Source organism: Nyctereutes procyonoides, unplaced genomic scaffold (assembly GCF_905146905.1).
Source record: "Nyctereutes procyonoides isolate TBG_1078 unplaced genomic scaffold, NYPRO_anot_genome, whole genome shotgun sequence".
Classification (NCBI taxonomy): Eukaryota; Metazoa; Chordata; class Mammalia; order Carnivora; family Canidae; genus Nyctereutes; species Nyctereutes procyonoides.
The window spans coordinates 7,553,291-7,559,290 of record NW_026575025.1 but is presented as its reverse complement, the minus strand read 5'-3'; positions in this window follow the sequence as shown (position 1 = coordinate 7,559,290).

Below are 6,000 nucleotides of genomic sequence, written 5' to 3'. Positions count from 1 at the left end.
TGTGCCTCCACTCACCCGCTGATGGGCACTTGGGATGTGCCATCCTTTTGGCTGTTCTGCGTGACACTGCCATGGACCCCGGGGGACGATCTTTTGTGCGAGCTCCTGTTTTCAGTTCTTCTGGGTGTATCCCCCCGGAGTGGACCTGCTGCGTCACGTGGTAGTTCTATGTCTACCTTGCTCAGGAACCAAATGGTTTCCTGCGGTGGCCACACCATTTTACATTCCCCAAAAGGGTTTTGTTTTTGCTTTTATTTTCAGGGCTGGCTTGTAGTGTGGCTGGGAAGCCACCAGCAATGGAGCCAAGTCCCCGTCCCTTGCAGGCATTCGAAAGACGCCGCAGAGTGGTGGTTGGCAGGTGCCGCTCTAGACTTGAACTCTGCTATGACCACTCAGGCTGTGTGTCCCTGATGGAGTCGCTAAACTACTCTGAGGCTCACTTGCCTTGTGGATCAGCCGGGCCATCAGGAGGGCTGAATGAGGCTGAGGTGCCCGGATCAGGTCTGGGCCACACCAGCAGACCTGCTCAGCCCAGCACGGCCGCGCCCCCAGGGCTCAGCACAGAGGCCACTGGCCTGGCCCCCAACGCACACTCGGTACCTCGTCCTGCAGCTCAGAGAGGTCAAGCAGCCTGCCCAGCCCGCATGGCAGCCCCAGCTGTGACCAGGGCTGCCAGGTCCTCCCCATCTCACGCAGCGGCCGCCCGCTGCAGACCTAAGCCCAGACCACGGCGCTCCCAGCCAGTGTTTAATGCCCATAAAATCCAGAGAACTCAATATTCCCAAATATGGTCTCCTATGCATTTCTCAGGAACCCAGCCCAGAAGGCAGACCTGGGAACACATTTTAGAAGGGAAAAAACCACCACCCCCTCCTTCCCTCGGGTGTCTCTTTATAAGACAGCTATGATTGTATCTCGAGGCCCCAACGAAAGTGCCTGCCGGGATGCCCGCCAAACCCTGCAGCACCCCGCCTTCTCACCGACAATTCAAATAACCGCACGATGTGTGGGGAAATGATCGGCGGGGCTCCAGGGTAATGGGCAGAATGAAGCCCCCTGTCTCTGTTGTGAGGGGGGCCCCTGGACACTGAACAGCTCCCATGGCAGGTGTTCACACCCTGCTGCCCCTCCACACAAGCGTTTGGGGAGGGAGGGTTCCTTAATGTTTCAAAAGAGATGCTTCTGGAGACCCCAGGTCCTGCCCTCACCCGGGAGCAGCTGGCGGCTGCAGAGGGAAGGGCCTGCCTGGCTCAGTCACCCCCCAAGGCCTCGGCCCAGACAGGCCTGGAGACCCAGGGCCTGGGGCCACCTCTTCCCCCAGAGTGGCTTCAGAAGCCCAGTTGCTTGGTTTCCTCGGGTGTCAGCTTCCTCAGCAGCCACATTGGTGCAGGTAGATGGGAACATCGTGCACAGAAGCAAAGGGGTGGGCACGTCAGGAAGCTCACGGACAACTGTGGTCTGCCACCCTGAGCTCCTCAAGGCTGCCTCTCTGGTTTTATGGATGTGGATACCACGGACAGGTGTCCAGTACGAAGACCACACAATGGCCTGGACCTCATGCAGGGCAGCCTCTAGGCCACCAGCCATCCTCCCCTGCTCACCCAGCCCCGGCTCTGCACCAAGTCTGTCCTGAGGCTTTCCACCTGTCTGTCATGGCACCATCAGTGGGAGTAAGGAGCCTCACACTACCCTATCCACAGTGTCCAGGCAGGCAGATCTTGCCCAAGGGATGGCCCCCTGGGGTGTGGGGTGGCCCAGCAGGCCTCTTCCCCAGCAGCAAGGCTGCTCCCCATGAACCTCAGAGCCCATGTTCCACGTGACTGAGATAGCAGTTGCCAGGACAGATTATGCAGGCAGGTTTGTCTGCTTACCTGGAATCACCCACTGCGCCACAGGGAAGCCTGGGAATGATTACTTAGGCCCTATAGCAACCAGAGCAGCACATGGAGGGCTGCTCCAGGCCCCATGACTTATCATTCACTAGTAGTCCCCTTTCCACCTGTGGAAAGTGCCAGACTCCTCCCCATGGCTTGCACTGCCATGAGTGCCCCTGTGCCTCTCTCCTCTCCAGACACATTCCCTAATGTGTCAGCTCCTGGCCACAGGGCTCTTGCACATGCTACTCCTGCTTCTTGGAATCTTTTGTCTACAACTCTCCCCCTCTTGGAGACCCAGGGAAGTCCTGTTTGCCCTTCCAGCCCTTCTAGGGCCAGCATGTCCTTCTAGCACCCAAAAGGACACGTCCGAGTCCTAGCTCCCCAGCACCTGAGAATGACCCTCATTTGGAAATAGGATTTTTGTAGTTGTAATCAAGTTATGAGATTTATAATCAAGGATCGCAACGGGAGATCATTCTGGATTTAGAATGGATTGGGCCCTAAATCTGATGACAAGTATCCTTTTAAGAGATAGGAGACACAGACCCAGGGAGGGAGGTGATGCACAGATGGAGTCAGAGGTGGGCGGGGTCAAGGGGACACCAAGGAGCAGCAGCAGCCACCAGAAGCTGGGACAGGGGCTTAGTGCAGCATCTCCCCTGGAGCCTTCAGAAACAGCCCACCCTGCCAACACCTCTGTATCAGGCTTCTGGCCTCCAGAAGGAAGGCCACCCCATTGGCTATAATTCATGATGGTGGCCCCAGGAAACTAATACAGTTGGAAAGGCTGCCCGGTAGTGACAAGTGACGCTGGGTACCCAGAGCAGAGGGCTCCCTGAGATGCGGGACTTCTAGGGCTAGAACCAGGATGGCCCCAGGTGAAGCGAGACACAGTCACTCGGGCCCCAGCCTGGCCAGGCCAGGTTGGTCCCATTTCCCACCCCACAGCACCTGCTGCGGTTACAATTCAGTAACTAACTGCTTCGTGATTGTTTATGCTGTGCTCGTCTCCCCACTGAAAGGTGAGCCTCCGGAGGCAAGAACTCATCTGTCCCTGTCCCCCAGCAGCAAACACAGAAAGGAGGGGCCTAATAAGGTCTGTGGGGTGAGTGAATCCCAGACAGCAGGTTTAGGGTAGATGGGGAAACCCCAGGGCAAACAGTTGGTGCTCAGCTCTGGGAGAGAGCTGGCCAGCAACAACCAGGTTGTGTGGGAGGTAGTGTGCACCTTGTCCCTGGGAGCATTTAAGCAGAAGCTGGAGGGATGCTGCATGGTGCAGCCTACACTGGGTGAGAGCTGCGATCAGCGCTAAGACTCCCCGAGTCCCAGAATTCTGTCGGGGGCCTGTCCCGAGCACGGAAGACAGAGAAGAACAGTCAGCTGCACTGACCAGGGGTTGCTGGGCACCCAGGGGCACAGAGCGAGGACGCCAAATGATGACAGTGGACTCAGGGATTATTACAGGGGAAAGGGAAAGAAGAGTAATAATCATGACCGTAGTCATAATTTTTGGACCCATTTTATTTATTTTTTAAAAAGATTTTATTTATTTATTCATGATAGACACACAGAGAGAGGCAGAGACACAGGCAGAGGGAGAAGCAGGCTCCACTCAGGGAGCCCAACTGGGACTCGATTCCAGGACACTGAGATTATGACCTGAGCCAAAGGCAAGACGCTCAACTGCTGAGCCACCCAGGTGTCCCTGGACCCATTTTAAAGGTGAAAAACAAAGACAGGAAAGGTTAACTAAGTTCCCTTCCACTCCGGATATCAGAGCCAAGGTCATTACCTCACCTTCCTCGTGCTCATCATAGCTCACGAAGAACCTTCACAGACTGTCTTAAGCAAAATGGAAGTTGGTTTATTGACCATAAAAACCCCAGGGTATGTGCATGGGGCCGGTGCTGCCCATCTCACAGGTGCAGGCTTCTTAGATTTTGCCACTCTGCTTTATGAAGCCTCTATCCTCAAAGCCACTTCACGTCTGAAATGGCTGCTCTGGCTCCAGCCATCATGGCTGTATCCCAGCCGGAAGGAAGTGGGATAGGAAAGGGGAAAGGGTCTGTCTCTTTCTTTAGAATGCTTCCTGGACGTTGCATTCTTATCCACAATCATGATTAACGGTAAGTGAAACAGTATTTTGAAAACCTTAGATAAAACTTTCTCATTAAACTATTTCCTTAATCCCACCAACATCAATCTAGCACCTGCCACATGCTGCCGGCCCCTTTGCATATATTCATCTTGCAAATTTCTTGCAACAGCCTCTAAGACACTGGGTCCCAGTGAGTCCATTTCACGGACGGGGAAAGAGGCCCAGAGAGAACGGCCTCCCTGCAGCCCCCGCCCCTCCCCACCCTGTAGGCCATGGCCAGGCTGGTGACACAGTCCAGGACCCACCGATGCCGGGCCTGGCTCCAGCATGTCCCGGCTCTGGGCAGCCTGTGAGTCACAGCCTTTTCGTGCCCCCCTTCATCTCCCTGGGATCACACTGTGCTGTCCCTGGAGATGACCCTTCAGGGCAGACTCTGGTCACGGAGAGTCGTCGGCCTCCGGGGAGACTGTGCCTTTTCACAGAGTGGGCATCTCTCCTGTCCCTGGACTGGGGATCACGCAGCTGGCTCCCCGGGGGAACATCCATGGGCTCTCTGAGCAGCCTCTCCGCCTCATGGCTGTGACAGGCCTCTGGGTTCAAGCCCCAGGGCCCAGCCAGCGTGACTCCAACGGAAGCAGACCTATCTGCAGTCCCCACAACCCCTCCTCTGTATGGTGACCCTGGGGCCAACCAAACCCCCCTCAGTGATCAGGACACCTGGCACCCCATGGACACCAACCACAGCCAACGTCCCGCCCCTGCTTTGCCTGCCAGGGTTTGGAGCATTCCGGGGATCCTCCCGAAATCCAGGGGCACCCGCCACTCCTGAATCCTGCTCTACCCCAAGACAACCAGTTTTATTGTCTAAAACCTGTGTGAGCTCCGTATGACCTGCACCTAGGCGGTCCCCTGCACCTAGACACCTGGTGCGTCCCAAAGCCCGCCAGGGCCCCGGCTTCGGGACGACACGCCTCGCTCCGGCTCTGTCCCAGCGGCGGTGTGTGCAAAAGCTGCATGAGGGGCCCCGGGGAGGAGGCGGGGGGCTTCATCCAAATGGGGGTCCTGAACCCAGCGCGATCAACCCGGGCAGCACGCACTCTCCCCCTGCCCGGTGGACGAGGACTCAGAATTAATGGTTTCTCACCCAGTCGAGAGCAGAGAGCCCTCTGCTAGTGATAACTTGGCTCCGTGACCAAATAAGGCAATATTACATCTCAGTGTTTACAGCGGCCCGCGAGGCCGGGCGGCCCGGAGGGCACGGGGAGAAATGCCGCGCGCCCTGCCTCTCCCTTCGCGGCGTCCAATCGCTCTGCCCCGAGCCGGTTATCATTTCCTTATAGAAACAACCATCCGTCAGTTTTTAAACATACTAATGAACCCGAGAGGTGACCCCGTCTCGCCTCCTGGCAGCCGGGTGGCAGAACCGGGCTTTGAACTTCCAGACGCATGATTTAAAGGCGGGGAGAGCCCTAAAGATTTTATTCCGGGGCTTGAGCTAAAACAGAAGCGCCTGGCCCGGGGCAGCCCGCGGAGCTGCGTGCGTGAGATGCCTTCTTCTGCCCGAGAATTTATTTCAGCCCTCTCGGATCAGGGGGTGGCGGCTGCCAGGGGGGCCGTGGGGACCTTCCCACCCTGGCAGCATTTATCACAGGACGCCCGTGGCCGGCGGGCCAGGGATTAGTGATTGGTGTTAATAATCAGACACGTGTAAATGTTGGGAACCCATTAGGAGGCTTTAAATGCCAAACAAAGCTTCCACCTGCTGGCAGGAGCGCCCCGCGCGTGGCCTCGCCTCGCCGGCGGGGGAGCCCATCCTCGCCCCAGGGGCCGCGCTGGCTCCTACACGCCAGGGCCGTCAGCGCAGACAGACTGCGTTCTAGAGTGGGAGGGTCCTACAGGTCAGGGCCAGCAGGAGTGCTCCTGTCTCGCCTTCAAAATGGAATTCCCTTTTTTTTTTTTTAAGATTCATTTATTTATTTGAGCACCTGGGTGGCTCAACGGTTGAGGATCTGCCTTTGGCTCAGG